We start from the raw sequence: 19,264 nt of genomic DNA on the forward strand, positions 1-19,264 counted from the left end.
ATTATTTTACAATATTATATTGGTTGGTTTTACCATACATTGACATGAATCCGCCCCAGGTGTACATGAGTTCCCCTTTCTGAACCCCCCTCCCACCTCCCTCCTCCCTTTATCCTCCCTCTGGGTCATCCCCGTGCACCAGCCCCGAGCATCCTGTATCATGTATCGACCCTGAACTGGTGATTCGTTTCACATATGACAACATACATGTTTCAATGCCATTCTCCCAAATCATCCCACCCTCACCCTCTCCCTCAGAGTCCCAAAGACTGTTCTATACATCTGTGTCTCTTTTGTTGTCTCGTATACAGGGTTATCATTTCCATCTTTCTAAATTCCATATATATGCGTTAGTACAAAGGCAGCTTTTAGAAGGGAACTTCTCCTCTGCCAGTTTACATAGAGGAGAGGGAACTGCCACGGCTCAGCAGAAAAATTACTGAAATAAAACATTTGATTTCTTTCTTTACTACTTCCATGAGAGGAGAACTGGGTCTGACTAATGGGTTCAGAAGAAGATGCTGCTGTGACTGAACTCAACTCTCTTGCCTGATGCTCAGCAAAGTCAGTCTACTGATACCAGGTCGTGGTAAAGAAAAGGACAGGGCACCAAGCAAGAACAGACAGCTAGTACTCAAAAGAATAAAAAATTTCCTGATGGCTTTCAGGCCAAGGTTTTTAAAGGCAACATTGAGGGTGAGAGTTGCAGGGTGCATGATCAGGTCATGAACATTTTTCTGATTGGTTGGGGGTGAGGTAACAGGGTGATGTTTCGTAAATCTTCATTAGCCTTCTGGTTCCAGCCAGTCTGGGGTCTATGTGTTCATGGTCAGAATGTTGTCACCGTTCTCCACCTGGGTGCAAGGCAGGGTGGTGGGTGGTGGTGGGGCAGTGGGGAGTCTTAATTTCTGCAGAACACTCAGATATATGTCAGATTATTGTCTATATCCCTTCAGGAAGAACTCAGAATCATGAGACCCTACTGTTCTAATCATTAACTGCCAGAGTCTGCTCTTTGGAACTTGGGGAAGATCAAACAGGAAATGGGGAACCCTGAGGGGCTTGTACCCAGAAAGGCCCCCCAGAGTCCTGCTCAGTTTCATTCCACTTTTTCTTTGGTGTTCCTCAGTCCTGAGGGGAACAGGAGTGGGACAAGAAAGGAATAAAGTTTTGGATAGAGAGGTTAATCATAAAAGAGACAGGGGACCTCCGTTTCATGTAACTCGGTCTCAATGAGTATGTCGCCAGTCCTTTCTCTTTTTTCTTTTTTGCTGTGGTCTGTCCTTCAGATACTCGTGTTTCCTCCTCTGCCATGGGGAGCCTGTTCCTCTGAAGGAGGCCCGCAGTCTGTGACCAAGTAAATCAGTGTAATTTAGATGGGAATTGTGGGCACAGTGAAACGGTGTACTCCAATCAGGCTCCTCAATAAAGTTGATACCTTGTACCTCTGGCTGCCTGATTCATGCATTGACGTCTTAGTGGGTTTAGAATTTGGAAGGGCCAAGAAGGGGGCAATTAATTATCACCCCATAAACCCCCAACATATTATTTTCTCATCAGAAAACTTCAGAGGCGGGCAGGAAAGCTGACATGTGGGGGTTAAAATAACACATGGAGATCAGGTTTCTGGTGTAGTCAGGGCTTTAGGCTGAAAGGTAATTGTAGGTCAAGTGGATTCTTGACCTGGGCAGTTACGGTTGTAGTGGGGACCTGAGTACGAGAGCCTCTGGGGCAGGCCTTGACCTAACCCCTGTGAGTATAGCTTTGACCTCAGTGGGTGGCTGGGACAGGGATTACGTTACTGGGAAAAAAGCCTGTCTGTTCCAGGGAAGGCTTACTTTAAAGAGGGCAGAGCTTTAGCTTTGCTCTGTTGGGTAGACGATTTTTGCTTCTTGTATCATGTCTTTCGGCAAAGCTTCGGGCTGGATTTTAAGTAGCAAAGGCAATGAAATTCTACAGAGTCAAGGGAGCTCTTGTTGGTGAAATTGTAGCCTTTTTACAGATTGAACCCAGGGATTGGGTCGAATCTGCGAAGCTGTTCTTCTGTAGGTCATTTTGAACTTCATTCAGGGTCATGAGCAGAACCTGTGAAGGGGTGAAGGGACTCATCTCTTGACTCCATTTGGTACATGCTGGTAAGGTTCACCCCACTCCTGGGAGCCCACATTTGTTCTGATTTGTTTATTGCCTAAGCCTTGATCATGGCTTTGGACTGGGGAGCCCGGGCTGAGTTGCCCTGCAGAATGGGGGTGCACTTTATTAGAGAAAACAGATGAATAGAACAGCACCCTTATACAGGAGATATGCTTCTTTGTGGGTTGAGGTAGAGAAAACGAATAAAAATCCAAAAGCTAAGAAGGCAGCTCAAGAAGCTTATTCCTAGAAGACTTTGTCTCTGGGAAACAGGTTTGCTCAGGGAATCAAGGAAGAATGAGGTTGTTTTCAAAAATATGATTCCATCATATATATTTGACAGTTGCTGAGAGTGGACCTTAAAACCCCTCATCACAAGAAACTTTTTTTTGGTAAGTGTGTGTGATGCTGGACTAGTTAACTAGACTTATTGTAGTGATCATTTTGCAATATATACAAATAGCAAATTATTTTGAAGTTAATATGTGAAATATACCTCTAATATACCAATTTTAAAAAATTAATTTATGTATTTGGCTGCACCAGGTTTAAGTTGCAATACTCAGGATCCAGTTCCCCGACCAGGGTTCGAACCCGGGCTCCTTGTTTTGGGAGCATGGAGTCCTACCTAGCCACTGGACCACCAGGGAAATCAATATATCACTTTTTTTAAAAAAAGCTTCTGTCACACTACCAGAACAGAACTAGTAGTAGAAGAGTAGAAAACAAGTAAAGGAAGACCGGCTGACTAAATTGAGGAAGGCAGGGATTTAAAAAAACAAACAAACAGGATTTTTAATCACACTAAAGAGAAACAGACACACAGATGTGGAAGTGAGACAGGCAGAAGTCACAGCAGATTTCTGTCTTCTCCCATCTGCTGCCCACTCTGGGCCATGAAATCCTTGGTCCCAGAAGAAAAATTGGCAGGGTGGGGGTGAGATGTTTGCACTTCTTAAACTGCTTGTTTTTGCTGGGAATTTTCTTTCAGTGCTGGCATAATTGACTTCACCCAGGTTTCCTGTGCCCCATGAGATCTTTTCTCTGTGGGCTCAGCTGTCTTCCCTTCCACCTTGCTTCCGTCTTCACCCTGATTACTCTCCCCAAAGAGCAGAGATGTATAAAAGCCTATGATCTTAGTAGACAGACCAGACAGATATGAAAGGGAAATGAGTTTTAAAATAATTTTAACTCTCCCCCCTCTATTTTGGCTGTGCCTTGTGGCTTTCAGGATCTTATTTCCCCAACTCCCTGACCAGGGACTGAACTTGGGTCCCCAGCAGTGGAACCGTGGAGTCCTAACCATTGGATAACCAGAGTATTCGTAAGAAAAGATATTTTGAAGGCTTATCTAATTAGAAATTGAGAGGGTGAATAGATTCATGCCTGTGTGCCATCTTGAGAGGGAATGGAGGTAATATTACAGATTTGTGGGAAGAAATTATTTTTAAATGGTGGAAGGACATTGATAGTCCCTCTGGGGAAAAAAAAATTAAATTGGATCCCTCTCACACAATATACAAGAGTAAATTCTAGAAGCCAAAAGCAAGAGCACATATTTAAAACTTTAAGAAGGAAATATAGAATGTTTTAATAAGAAATGATGGCACAAGGTTTTAGGGAAAATTTTATTGGATTTGACTACATTAAAAGTTGAAACTCTCTCACAATGGATCAAAGACCTAAACATGAGAGTTAGAACTTTAAGACTCCTAGAAGAAAACATAGGTGAAAACTTCATTTTACTAGATTTGACTTCCTATGTATCACCGACTCGATGGACATGAGTTTGAGTGAACTCTGGGAGTTGGTGATGGACAGGGAGGCCTGGCGTGCTGTGATTCACGGGGTTGCAGAGTCGGACATGACTGAGCAACTGAACTGAACTGAACTGTAGACTACTAAAAGGAGAGGCAACAAAAGAAAAACATAGATAGAATAGACTACATCAACATTTAAAACTTCTGTTCCTCAAAAAACATTATCAACAGGCTGAAAAGGCAGCCCATGGAATGGGAGGAAATATACGCAAATGATATATCTGATAAGGGGCATACATCCAGAATATATAGGCTTTCCTGTTGGCGCTAGTGGTAAAAGAATCTGCCTGCCAATGCAAGAGAGGCAGGAGACAAGAGACAATCCCTGGGTCAGGAAGATCCCCTGAAGGAGGAAATGGCAACCTGCTCCAATATTCTTGCCTGGTAAATTCTATGGGGTTGCAAACAGTTGGCTATGACTCAGCACACATGCATCCAGAATATATAAAGAATTCCTATAACTCAGTTCAGTTCAGTTGCTCAATGTTGTCTGACTCTTTGCTACCCCATGGACTGCAGTACATCAGGCCTCCCTGTCCATCGCCAACTCACGGGGTTTACTCAAACTCATGTCCATTAAGCCAGTGATGCCATCCAACCATCTCATCCTCTGTTGTCCCCTTCTCCTCCCACCTTCAATCTTTTCCAGCATCAGGGTCTTTTCAAATGAGTCAGTTCTTCGCATCTGGTGGCCAAAGTATTGGAGTTTCAGCTTCAGCATCAGTCCTTCCAATGAACACCCAGGATTGATCTCCTTTAGGATGGACTGGTTGGATCTCCTTGCAGTTTAAGGGACTCTCAAGAGTCTTCTTCTCCAACACCACAGTTCAAAAGCATCAATTCTTCAGCACTCAGCTTTCTTTATAGTCCAACTCTCACATCCATACATGACTCCTGGAAAAACCATAGCTTTGACTAGATGGACCTTTGTTGGCAAAGTAATGTTTCTGCTTTTTAACATGCTGTCTAGGTTGGTCATAACTTTTCTTCAAAGGAGCAAGCGTCTTTTAATTTCATGGCCACAGTCACCATCTGCAGTGATTTTGGAGCCCCCCAAAATAAAATCTCTCAGTGTTTCCACTGTTTCCCCATCTATTTGCCATGAAGTGTTGGGACCACATGCCATGATCTTAGTTTTCTGAATGTTGAGTTTTAAGCCAATTTTTTCACTTTCCTCTTTCACTTTCATCAAGAGACTCTTTAGTTCTTCTTTGCTTTCTGCCATAAGGGTGGTGTCATCTGCATATCTGAGGTTATTGATATTTCTTCCAGCAATCTTGATTCCAGCTTGTTTTTCATCCAGCCCAGCATTTCTCATGATGTACTCCGCATATAAGTTAAATAAGCAGAGTGATAATATACAACCTTGACGTACTCCTTTCCCTATTTGGAACCAATCTGTGGTGCCATGTCCAGTTCTAACTGTTGCTTCCTGACCTGCATACAGATTTCTCAGGAGGCAGGTCAGGTAGTCTGGTATTCCCATCTCTTTAAGAATTTTCCAGAGTTTGTTGTGGAAACAACACACAGTCAAAGGCTTTGGCATAGTCAATAAGGAAGAAGTAGATGTTTTTCTGGAACTCTCTTGCTTTTTCGATAACTCAAGAACAATAAAAAAAAGATTTAAAAACAGAGAAAGGACTTGAATAGACATTTCTTCAAAGAACATATACAAATGGCCAACAAACATAGGAAAAAGATGCTTGACATCACTAATTGTCAGGGAAATGCAAATCAAAATCACAACGAGATATCACCCCTCACCCATTAAGATGGATTGTTGTTGTTCAGTTGCTCAGTGGTGTCCGATTCTTTTTGACCCCATGTACTGCAGCACACCAGGCTTCCCTGTCCTTTACTGTCACCCTTCATGTCCACTAAGTCAGTGATGCCATCCAACCGTCTTATCCTCTGTCGTCCTCTTCTCCTCCTGCCTTCAATCTTTCCCAACATCAGGGTCTTTTCTAATGAGTTAACTCTTCACATCAGGTGGCCAAAGTATTAGAGCTTCAGCTTTAGCATCAGTCCTTCCAACGAATATTCAGGGTTGATTTCCTTTAGGATTGACTGGTTTGATAACCTTGCAATCCAAGGGACTCTCAAGAGTCTTCTCCATTATCATGGTTACTATTTTAAAAATCAAATGAACAAACAAACAAACAAAAAAAAAAAACAGAAAATAACAAATGATATCAAGGCTGTGGGAAAACTGGAACTCTCGTGTACTGTTGGTGGGAATGTCAGATGGTTCAGACTCTGTGGAAATCAGTATGCTTGTTCCTCAACTGAAGCAGAATTACCATGTGATATAGCAACTCCACTTTTGTATATATATATATACCTGAAAGAATTGAAGGCTGGGATTCAAGCAGATATTTATATTCCTATATTCATAACAACATAATTCATGATAGTCAAAAGGTGGAAGCAACCCAAGCTTCCCCTGATGCATGAACTGATAAACAAAATTTGATAATACATATGGTGGAATATTATTCTTTTTTAGGAAGGAAGGAAATCCTGACCCATGTTATAACATGGATGAATTTTGAGGGCATTATGGTAAGTGAAATAAGCCAGAACCAAAAAAAAAAAAAAAGACAAATGCTATATGATTGTGCTTTTATGAGGCAGCTAGTTAGAGGAGTCAGATTTATAGAGACAGAAAGTAGAATGGCGATTGCCTGGAGCTGGAGGGCAGAGGGAATAGAGAGTTCTTGTTTAATGTGTACAGAGTTTCAGTTTTGCAAGATGAAAACAGTTCTGGAGATGGATGATTGTAATGGTTGCACAACAGTATGAATGTACTTAATGCCACTGAACCGTACACTTTTAACATGCTGTCTTAAATGTTATGTCATGCATTCAGTTCAGTTCAGTTCAATTCAGTCGCTCAGTTGTGTCCGACTCTTTGCGACCCCATGAATCACAGCACGCCAGGCCTCCCTGTCCATCACCAACTCCCGGAGTTCACTCAAACTCATGTCCACAGAGTCGGTGATGCCATCCAGCCATCTCATTCTCCGTCGTCCCCTTCTCCTCCCGCCCCCAACCTTTCCCAGCATCAGACTCTTTTCCAGTGAGTCAACTCGTCGCATGAGGTGGCCAAAGTATTGGAGTTTCAGCTTTAGCATCAGTCCCTCCAATGAACATCCAGGATTGATCTCCTTTAGAATGGACTGGTTGGATCTCCTTGCAGTATAAGGGATTCTCAAGAGTCTTCTCCAACACCACAGTTCAAAAGCATCGATTCTTCGGCGATCAGCTTTCTTCACAGTCCAACTCTCACATCCATACATGACCACGGGAAAAACCATTGCCTTGACTAGACGGACTTTGGTCGGCAAAGTAATGTCTCTGCTTTTTAATATACTATCAAGGTTGGTCATAACTTTCCTTCCAAGGAGCAAGCGTCTTTTAATTTCATGGCTGCAATCAGCATCTGCAGTGATTTTGGAGCCCAAAAAAACAAAGTCTGACACTGTTTCCACTGTTTTTCCATCTATTTCCCATGAAGTGATGGGACCAGATGCCATGATCTTTGTTTTCTGAATGTTGAGCTTCAAGCCAACCTTTTCACTCTCCTCTTTCACTTTCATCAAGAGGCTTTTGAGTTCCTCTTCACTTTCTGCCATAAGGGTAGTGTCATCTGCATATCTGAGGTTATTGATATTTCTCCCAGCAATCTTGATTCCAGCTTGTGCTTCTTCCAGCCCAGCGTTCCTCATGATGTACTCTGCATATAAGTTAAATAAGCAAGGTGACAATATACAACCTTGACGCACTCCTTTTCCTATTTGGAACCAGTCTGTTGTTCCATGACCGGTTCTAACTGTTGCTTCCTGACCTGCATACAGGTTTCTCAAGAGGCAGGTCAGGTGGTCTGGGATTCCCATCTATTTCAGTCATGCATATTTTACCACAATTAACATTTTTAAGCAATGATTAGAGCTTCTGCACAGCAAAAGACACTATTAGAAAATAATACTTAAAGAGACTTCACTAGTGATCCAGTGGTTAAGACTTTGCTTTCCAAGGCAGGAAAGAGACCTAAATAAAAATTTGAGAAGAAAAACCAGCCATGTAAAGTTCTGGAGGAAGGGCATTCAAGCAGGTGTGTGTGTTAGTCACTCAGAGTGTGTCCGACTTTTTGCGACCCCATGGACTGTAGCCAGCCCGCCTCCTCTGTCCATGGGATTCTCCAGGCAAGAATACTGGAGTGGGTTGCTGTTGCCTTCTCCAGGGGATCTTCCCAACCCAGGGATTGAACCTTGGTCTCCTGTATGGCAGGCAGATTTTTTACCATCTGAGCCATCAGGGAAGCCCATTCCAGGCAGAAGGCAGAGCAAATGCAAATGTCCTGGGCTGGAATAAGTTTGGAGATATCTTAGCCCAGGCTGCCGTAACAAAATACCATAGACTGGTTGGCTTAAACAAAAAATTATTTTCTCAGTTCTGGAAGAAAAATGTCTGAGAACAGGGTGCCAGTATGCTTGGGTTCTGATGAGAGCTCTCTTACTGGCTTTTAGATAACTGGTACCTTCTCGCTCGCTGTGTCTTCACCTGGCACACAGCCCTCTTCTTATAAGGCACGCAGCCCTATCAGATTAGAGCAACATCATTATGCCCTCATTTAATTTCAATGACATTCCCACAGCCTTACCACTGATTACAATCACACTGGGGGTGAGGGCTTAAATATACGAATTTCTTTTATTTTATTGGTGTTTAGTTGCTTTACAATGTTGTGTTAGGATCTGCTGTGCAGCAAAGTGAATCAGCTGTATGTATACATACATCCCCTCCCTGTCACCAGAGAGCATTTAGTAGAGTTCCCTGTGCTATATGGTAGGTTCGTTATCTATTTTATAAAATCCGCCTGCAAATGCAGGAGACGTGGGTTCGATTGCCGAGTCGGGAAGATCCCCTGGAGAAGGAAATGGCAACTCACTCCAGTATTCTTGCCTGGAAAATCCTATGGACAGAGGAGCCTGGAGGGCTACAGTCCACAGGGTTGCAAAGAGTCAGACACGACTTAGCGACTAAAGCAACAATCAACCCCAAACTTGATAATCAATCCCAAGTTCACAGTTCACCCTACCCCTCTTTTCCCACCTTGGTGTCCATATATTTGTTCTCTATGTCTGTGTCTCTGTTTCTGCTTTGCAAATAGGTTCATCTGCAACATACAAATTTGGAGGGACACAAGCATTCAGTCCATAACACCTCAGTGTGGGGCTTGTTTTAAAAAGTCAATTTGAGGGAATTCCCTGGCAGTCCAACAGGTAGGACTGTGTGCTTCTTTTTCACGGGACATAGGACTGATCACTGGTCAGGGAATTCAGATTCCCTCAAGGTTCAGGGACAAAAACAAAATAAAAATGTCAATTTGAGGAGGCCAGGACTTCGGTACTGATATGTGGAAGTGCAATCCTAGAGATCAGCTCTGAGACTGGATAAGATAGAAGGATTCCTCCCATAGGCCATTTTTGGAAGTATGAGGAATTAAGCCTTATTTGGGCTGAGGGGAGAGGAATTTGGGAGGAAGTTATCTTGGCTCTTTAGTCTTTGCCAAAGGCTCAAAAGGGCTTCCCTGCTAGATTCTCAGGTAAAGAGTTCTCCTGCAATGCAAGAAACTCATAGGAGGTGCGCGTTCAATCCCTGTGTTGGGAAGATTCCCCAGAGGAGGAAAATGGCAACCCACTCCAGTATTCTTGCCTGAAATAATCCCATGGACAGAGGAGCCTGGTGGGTTACAGTCCATAAGGTCACAAAGAGTCGGACATGACTAAGCGACTGAGCACACAAGCACTAAAGGCTCAAAAACTCTGTTCCCACTTGTAGGGGGTTTTCCTCTGTCTTCTGAGTTTGTCAACAAGATGAGATGCAGTTCCTAAATTCTTTCTTTCTTTGCTACTCTCCATAGTAACACAGCACTCTTAGGTAACAGGTTTTATTGCTAATTACTAGGGAACAACAAAAGTACAACAAACAACAATGTTGAAACATGACTCATTCAAATAGAGGGCAATCACATGTCAAAGATTTATTCAACTTGTTAAAGAGGAAACAGTAAGACGGTAAAGCTGGTTCAGAGAGCATTTTGAGGAAGTAGATATTCGAGGAAGGAGGAGTCTTAAATACTAAACTGATTAATCTCTGCAGGGTAACGTTTGGTCCTTTTTCATACTGGAAGGAAATACTTTGGAATTTAAAACAGACAAAAATATGAGCCTTTAATAAAAAGTAAATAGCTAAGAAAACAGATACATTTCTTGGTTTGCATATATGGCCAGTGGGCCAAATCTGACTTTGTTGCTTGCATTTATAATAAGCTTTATTAGACCACAACTACGTTCATTTGCTTGCCTATTGTGTAAGGCTTGCTCCTTGGAAGAAAAGCTATGACCAACCTAGACAGCATATTAAAAAGCAGAGACATTACTTTGCCAACAAAGGTCCATCTAGTCAAAGCTATGGTTTTTCCAGGAGTCATGTATGGATGTGACAGTTGGACCGTAAAGAAAATTGAGCACCGAAAAACTGATGCTTTTGAACTGTGATGTTGGAGAAGACTCTTGAAGGTCCCTTGTACTGCAAGGAGATCCAAACAGTCCATCCTAAAGGAGATCAGTCCTGGGTGTTCATTGGAAGGACTGATGTTGAAGCTGAAACTCCAATACTTTGGCCACCTGATGTGAAGAGCTGACTCATTTGAAAAGACCCTGATGCTGGGAAAGATTGAAGGCAGGACAAGAAGGGGACAACAGAGGATGAGATGGTTGGATGGCATCACCGACTCAACGGACATAAGTTTGAGTAAGCTCTGGGAGTTGGTGATGGACAGGGAAGCCTAGCGTGCTGCAGTCAGTGGGGTCGCAAAGAGTCGGACATGACTGAGCGATTGAAATGAACTGACTGTGTTAGGCTGCTTTTGCAGTACTATGATGACAGAGCTGAGTCATTGATAGAGAGCATATATCCCCAAAGCCTAAAATATTTACTATCTTGGACCTTTACAGAAAAAGTTAGCCAGCTCCTGCTAGAGAATTAATCCTGGGGTGAGCTTGTTAAACAATGTCCTCCATGACGGGCAAGAACTACACTGCCCTATTTTGGTCTTATTTGCAAATTATGGCTAATTTTTCTCAAAAAAAAAAAAAAAGATGTTTGGCTTAAAAATTGAGGGACATTAGGAGAGTTGTCATCTCTAGCCTGTAATTCCTAAGTTCTTCTATCCACCCACTTGAACACCTCAATACCTTCTTCATGCACTGATGACTGATCTCAATGCCCCTTAGCCTCCCAACCCATTTCTTTGATAGTGGAGTTTATGAAAACCTCCTTTTAAAATATTTATTTACTTGGCTACACTGGGTGTCAGTTGCTGCAGTGGGACCTTTTTAATTTCAGTGTGTGGGATCTAGTTCCATGACCAGGGATCAAAGCTGGGCCCCCTGTGTTAAGAGCTCAGAGTCTTAGCTATTGAACCACCAGGGAAATCCCTGAAAACCTCCTTTTAATGGTAAGTAGGTCTGAAAACTCCAGGAGTTGGTGATGGACAGGGAGGCCTGGCGTGCTGTGATTCATGGGGTCGCGGAGAGTCGGACACGACTGAGCGACTGAACTGAACTGAACTGAACTGAATGTCCTTTACAGAGTCGTTTTGTTCAACAGAGCACTCTGTCTCAGAGTTAGGGCTGTACCTATAGTAGTAGTACCTTTATATGGAGAGTTTTCTTGGGATGTCCGCTCAGCTTCTTTGAAATTAAGTTCTACAGCTGTTGCAAACAGCAAGTTTTGAAAAGGCAACAATAGCTTGTACCTGACCACTGCTTTTTCCCTGTTTCCTGGCACATGGTAGGTGCTCAATAAAATATTTGTTGATTGAATGATAGATCCAATGAACACTAAAGGTAGAGGGTTTGTTTTCCCCTCAGGGTCAGCTCTATGTGAGGAACAAAGTTTTGGTGATGAAGGCTGCCACCTGCAGGGAAAAAGTGAAACTGCAAGATTCGGAACTGCTAAATCCTGAGGAGAATACTGTCGACTTCCAGGCAGGATTACGAGAGAATCAACTTTTTCTTCTTTAGTTTAAGGCAGGATTAATCAATATCCTTTTGTCCTTTCTGATTATGGAACCCTGTACGCTTTCTTTAATAACATTTGAAGCCTTTGGAGTGCTTAATAAGTTCCCAGCGCCATCCCTCGCACACAGTTTTGCAGTAGGTACCACTATCTCTGGGCTTCCCTGATGACTCAGTTGGTAAAGACTCTGCCTGCTTGCAGGAGACCCCAATTCAATTCCTGAGGCGGGAAGATCCACTGGAGAAGGAATAGGCTACCCATTCCAGTATTCTTGGGCTTCCCTTGTGGCTCAACTGGCAACGTGGGATACCTGGGTTCAACCCCTGGGTTGGGAAGATCCCCTGGAGAAGGGAAAGGCTACCCACTCCAGTATTCTGGCCTGGAGAATTACACGGACTGTATAGTCCACGCGGTTGCAAAGAGTCAGACACGACTGAGCAACGTTCACTTCACCACTATCTCCATTTTATACATGAGGAATCTAAGCACAGAAAGTATGACTGAGTTACACAAAAGCTGGCAAAACTAGGGATTTGAACCTAAAGATTGTGGCTTCAGAATGCATGCATCTAATCATTTCACTACACTACCTCTCTATGCCTGATATGGAAAATGTTTACAGAAAACATGTAGAAGCGTGGTGAACAAAACCCATGCAAATATCTCTGCTGTCTCCTGAAACACTATTAAAATGGTTAAAAAGGAATCCAGAGTGTAAGCCCACAGACAACAGGAGAGAAGATGATTGCTCATGAGAGATGTCAAATCCTTTCTGGAAGATAGAAAATGGATGGATGATTTAGCTGAGTGTAGAAACCCTAGATCTTCTGGAGGAAAAAGTCAGTGAGGAGTAAGATGAGGTCCTTGGCAGAGAAAGTGCAGAGTCCTAACCACTGGACAACCAGGCAATTCCCCTGAAAGCAGGTCATTAATTGTATATATGTAATAGGAGCTGTTAACCCCAGATTCCCTATTGTGACTCCTTGTTCCAATCCCTGCAAAGATTATTCTTTGGAGAATTTGAAACATGATAGCTGTAGGCTCAGAGATCACAGTCAGAGAAAAGGATGGAGGTGAGGTAACACACTAAAAACAGAGGTATTAAATGAAAATGTCCTGCTAAAAAAATCGGAATTAAAAAAATAATGAAGTATTTGATGGTAGTATTGATTGTTATTCTTAGACTTAGCACTATGCTAAATCTATTTTGGAACAAAGCAAATAATAAATTATGTTGGTGTTTTTGAGAACCAAGCTCTATGGTGTAGGAGAAATAAAATACATATGTGTAGTCGATATAGTTAAATAAAAGCCCTCTAGTCTTGACTTCAGTTGGAAACATCAGTATGATGGCTTTTGTCATAAGAGGTTACTTAGCTTGCTCAAGGTCACCCAGCTCATAAAGGATGGAACAAGAATAACAGCCTGGTCTTGCTACTAAATTTGTGAAGGTCTGCCTCCTTGGGATGGAGAAGGCAATGGCAAGCCACTCCAGTACTCTTGCTTAGAAAATCCCATGGACAGAGGAGCCTGGTAGGCTGCAGTCCATGGGGTCGCTAAGTCAGACATGACTGAGTGACTTCACTTTCACTTTTCATTTTCACACATTGGAGAAGGAAACGGCAACCTACTCCAGTGTTCTTGCCTGGAGAATCCCAGGGATGGGGGAGCCTGGTGGGCTTCCGTCTATGGGGTCACACAGAGTCGGACACGACTGAAGTGACTTAGCAGCAGCAGCAGCCTCCTTGGGAGGTCAGGTAGGAGGGCCTCTTGGAGGAGGTGAAATCTGAAGATTAAGTAAGAGCAATAAATGGACTTCTCTTGATCAATGGACAGCCTGCTTGCTATTACCCAAGAATCCTGGGCTGACCTGAAAAGAGTTTCTTTCTGAAATGTCAAAACCTAAGTTCAGTCTCCAATTCATTATGATCAGTTGACCAACAGACGTCACCGAGGCAGACCAAATGGTTTCCCTCTGTGCCATCCCTTTAAAAAATTTCAAGGAAAGTGAAATGTATTTTCAAAGTAAGCAGCTTTTACAGTAAAGCAATGGAAAGCGAAGTTGCTCAGTTGTGTCCAACTCTTTGCAACCCCACAGACTGAAGACTACACAATTCATTTGAGTCTGATTTTTTTTTTAGACTTGAAAAATGTTCACAAGATTTAAAATGTGCTTTCAAGTCTAGTCTGAGCAGTAGGTGCTGGGCAAGGCTGGTAGGAGGAAAGGATTTGTGCCTTATTTTCCAAATGCTCACCCTGATGGAATATAGGGATGATGTGATTAAGAGAGAGAACATATTTTTAAATTTGTTTTATTGTTGTGGTCATTTAATTTGAAAATAAGTTATTGGGAATTCCCTGGTGGTCCAGTGGTTAGGATTCATGGCTGTCACTGGTGGGGCCCGGGGTTCAGTCCCTGGTTGGGAAACAAAGATCCTGCAAGCCTTGAAGCATGGCCCCCCAAATTTTAGTTATTAAATGAAAAGCAATACATGCAAAATAGATCGAAGATTAACTTTCCTTTCCTCCTCTTCCCCAGAAAGTGTTATAATTACCAGCTTCTTAGGTCTTGCAAAGAACATTTTAAGAGGAAAATTTTAGGTTGATTCATGTTAGAAGGAGACAGAAGTTAAAATATGACTGATCTTTTATTATCTCACTAGGATAAGCAGTTGCCCTCTGAGGAAGAACCTGCAGCTGGATTTACATTGGATAGAATTTCATTATTTGTTTTAAGGAATTCACAAATGATCTCTACTAAAGATGTTTGTCGTTCAGTCATGTCCAACTCTTTGAAAACCCATGGACTGTAGCCCACCAGGCTCCTCTGTCCATGGAATTCTCCAGGCAAGAATACTGCAGTGGGTTGCCATTTCCTTCTCCAGGGAAATCTTCCTGACCCAGGGACTGAACCCAGGTCTTTTGCAATGCAGGCAAATTCTGTACTGTCTGAGCCACCAGGGAAGCCCTCTCTACTAAAAGAGGTATCAATTTGAGTCTTTGTCCAAAATGACCTAGTTAAACTTCATCTTTTCTCATCCAGCTATCTTTCCTTCCCCTCTAAATAAACTGCCTATAATGTAGAGATGGGGATTCTGGGAGTTTGAATTTAGGGTTAAATTTCATCCAGATTTTTCATAACTATGACTACAATAGTTGGGCTTCCCTGGTAGCTCAGATGGTAAAGAATTCACCTGCAATGCAGGAGACCCCGGTTTGATTACTGGGTCAGGAAATTCCCTTAGAGAAGGGATAGGCTACCCACTCCAATATTCTTGGGATTCCCTGGTGGCTCAGACAGTAAAGAATCCTCCTGCAATTCGGCAGACCTGGGTTCAATCCCTGGGTTGGGAAGATACCCTGGAGGAGGGCATGGCAACCTACTCCAGTATTCTTGCCTGGAGAATCCCCATGGACAGAGGAACCTGGCGGGCTACAGTACATGGTGTCGCAAAGAGTCGGACACAACTGACTTAGCACAGTACACGTGACTATAATAATTGTGGCATTTCTAGGACATTCCAATTTTTAAATAGTCTTCCTAACTATGTGCACACTTGTCAGGCCACGGGTTCTGATTCGGGGTTTGGAAAACATACTCTGACAGTGTGAGGTTGGTGATTTTGACACAGACTTACCCAATCTTGTATTTGCTTTTCTTTGATCTCCATGTTCTTGCCAACAAATTTGGGTTAACATGAGGTAAAAGCTTTAAACAAGCTGTAGCAGAAAATGCCTGATCCCATGATGGGGCAAAATGAATCAGGTTCAGGGCTCAAGAAGAATTTACTCACAGGCTGCCAAAAAGGGGTGGATGAAAAGGGAACTACCTACAGATCCTGGGGAGGACAATGAAAACATGTTTACAACACAGACACAGAAATAGAAGTGGGGGAGGAGAGAGGAGTGCCCCTAAGTGGTACCAAGAGGTCAGCTCACTTCCATTTTTTGAGGCTCTTTGTTTACAGAAGAATGAAGAGTTCAGTTCTTCATTTAATATTTAACAATTTCTTTTTACACCCCATGGTTAAAATGCCATGTAAATGTGTCACTACAAGATGACTGTATTTATTAAAAGTCAACTAATAAAACTTCAATGAGATACCACCACATAAGTCTTAGAACAACTAAAAATGAAATTGAAAACACAACTGATCATACCATGTTGTCAGGAGCCTGGGGAGTAAATGGAAATCTCAAACTTTGCTCGTGGGCATGCAGAATATAGTCACTCTAGGAAAAAGTTGGGCAGTTTCTTATAAAATTAAATATCTACTCACTAGACAACCCAGGAATCTCACTCTGTCCATGAAATTCTCTAGGCAAGATTACTAGAGTGGGTTGCCATGCCCTTCTCCAGGGGATCCTCCCAACCCAGAGATCGAACCCAGGTCTCCCACACTGCAGGCAGATTCATTACCATTACCATCTGAGCCACCGGGAAGCCCCCATTATGAAATACTTGTTAGCAACAGAAAGGAATGAATTGAAAGAAACACTGGCCAAATTATTTTTTAACAATGGTACCAGGACTATATGATGGGGAAGAGAGAGTCTCTTCAATAAATGGTGTTGGGAAAACTGGATATCTACATGCAAAAGAATGAAATTAGACCTTTACCTTATGTCATATAAAAATATCTTCTCGTTTGTGGTTGTTGTTACATGACTGTATATGTTAGTTAAAAATCAGAAAACTGTAAACCAAAAAAACTGAATATTGATGCATGAGAAAACCTGTATATAAAAAACTGCATATAAATTATCACTCAATAAAACTGTCTAAAGGACTACGTGGGAGAAGGTGAGGGTGGGATGATTTGAGAGAATAGCATTGAAACATGTATATTACCATATGTAAAACAGATGACCAGTGCAAGTTTTATGCTGAAGAAGGCACTCAAAACCGGTGCTCTGGGACAACCCAGAGGGATGGTGTGGGGAGGGAGGTGGGAGGAGAGTTCAGGATGGGGGAACACATGTGCACCTGTGGCTGATTCATGTTGATGTATGGCAAAAACCACCACAATATTGGAAAGTAATTATCCCCCAATCAAAATTAATTAATTAAAAAAAACTTACTAAAAAGAAATGTGGAGTAAATGTGGGAAAATGTAAAATCTGATCTTGGTGCAGTATATAGTGGTCTTTTTTGTGATTAAAATGTTTTATTGTGATTGAAATGCTTTTATTGTGATTGAAATGTTTTAATCTGAAAAATTTTAAAGGTATTCTTAAAAAGCCGATTAGTTTATTCAAACTGCAGTATGGTCCAATAATAGGATGCAAGTTTATAGTTGTCTGGTAAACAAAGAATTATTTCATTTTTGTCAGTGTACGTCTGTGACCGTATTTATTATTTCACTTTCAGAAAAGGTCAAACTTGTAAATTTGAGACCTTTCAAGAATGTGAAGCCTGCTCAAACAGCCCTTCTGCCCCCATAATGTTTCAGAAAACATTTGAAGAATAAGAATAGTATCTGGTGGTTGACAAGGCACGTGGGAAACGGGAGGAGGAGAGAAGTGGGATTTCTTTTCTTCTGGATGTTGATTTAGAAATGAATTACTTGAGCTGTTCACTTCAGTCAGAAATGATAGAGTCAGTCCTTTGTCCTCACACAGCCTTGATCTTTTGTTCTAAGAAATCCCTTTCTAAAAATTAATGATTCTGCACCCCTATTTGTAAAGTATTTGGCTCAGATGAATAAAGATGGGTGGATATACTTAATATAGGCAAAAATGGATACTTAATTTTAGACAGATTAGAAGCCATGACTTTAGCAAAAATAATGAATCAGTTCACCCCAAACCACACCAAAGACCAAGACAGAGGGGTTATCACTGCTATATGAAGTTAGCCTCAGCTATTTTTCCATTGAGCTACTCCTGTCTTTGTTTTTTCTTGCTTCTCATATGTGGCACTTTCCAAGTGCAGAATTCCAAAAAGCTGAAATTGTCTTCAATCCTCCCAACATTGGCACAGACTATAGGGAACTGAGAATGCCAATAATCTTGGGGAAACAGATGGACATTTTAAACCACAAACATTTACGCACAACCCAAATGCTGCAGTTTCGGACAAAATATGGACATAGATGTTGGCCCTTCTTTGTGTCCTTCTATCTTAATGAGGGAACCTGCCAAGACCATGGGAGAAGGGAGGGAAAGGATCCTTTAGGTTGAAAGATGAAAAAAAAAAAAAAAACTGGCAGAAATGGGTCACCTGTGAAATGAAAAGTTTCAGTGTTTCCAAGGTTTGCAAAATGGATCTGAGTTGACGCAACCCTCATTTTGACTGTGTTAGATGTCATAAAATTACTTCTGGACCACCTATGGAGTGTTTTCGTTTGAAAGGGGGTGGTGAGATCATTTCCCAAACCATACACACAAAAATGTTAGAACTGAAGGGCACTTTATCAAAATTTAATCCAACAGCCTAAAAATTCAAAGCAGAAAATAGGACAATGTGATTGACAGATATTAAGGAATAGAAAAGAAAGTGGAGACCTGGAAGTCAATAGAAGATTTAAAAACAAGTCATCCTGGATTTAGAAGTTGTAAGATGAAGATTTGGAAAATAATTTTTTTTTGTTTTTGTTTTTTAAAGGGAAGTATTGGGACTTCCCTGGTGGTCCAGTAGTTAAGACTCTGCTTCCAAATGCAGAGGGCATGGGTTTGATTCCTGGCAGAGGAGCTAAGATCTCACATGTTGAGTGGCATGGCCAAAAAACAAAGAAGCATTACATCAGTTTACATCAGTTATTAAAAGTGGTACAGAATTTTAGTTCAGTTCAGTTCAGTCGCTCAGTCATGTCCGACTCTTTGCAACCCCATGGACTGCAGCATGCCAGGCTTCCCTGTCCATCACCAACTCCCAGAGCTTACTCAAACTCATGTCCATTGAGTCGGTGATGCCATCCAACCATCTGTTGTCCCCTTCTTGTCCTGCCTTCCATCTTACCCGGCATCAGAGTCTTTTCAAATGAGTCAGTTCTTTGCATCAGATGGCCCAAGTATTGGAGTTTCAGCTTCAGCATCAGTCCTTCCAATGAATATTCAGGACTGATTTCCTTTAGGATGGACTGGTTGGATCTCCTTGCAGTCCAAGGGACTCTCAAGAGTCTTCTCCAACACCACAGTTCAAATGCATCAATTCAGAATTTCAGGTAGTTGTTAAAGCAATACTCTGTAGGAAAGAATTGAAAATATCTGTATTACACATT

At 42.0% G+C, this 19,264-nt stretch overlaps 1 long non-coding RNA gene across 1 annotated transcript; it reads left to right on the forward strand.

The window, feature by feature from the left end:
- The first annotated feature begins 1,812 nt into the window (after window positions 1-1,812).
- Window positions 1,813-19,149, forward strand: LOC148774882 (uncharacterized). Its single transcript, XR_016035344.1, has 4 exons — window positions 1,813-2,135; window positions 2,477-2,525; window positions 10,443-10,772; window positions 11,894-19,149. It is a non-coding gene; the product is annotated as an uncharacterized LOC148774882 (long non-coding RNA).
- Window positions 19,150-19,264: the final 115 nt, after the last annotated feature.

The sequence above is a fragment of the Moschus berezovskii genome, chromosome 19 (genome assembly GCF_049115385.1).
Source record: "Moschus berezovskii isolate FMDL1 chromosome 19, NW_MosBer_1.0, whole genome shotgun sequence".
Classification (NCBI taxonomy): domain Eukaryota; kingdom Metazoa; phylum Chordata; class Mammalia; order Artiodactyla; family Moschidae; genus Moschus; species Moschus berezovskii.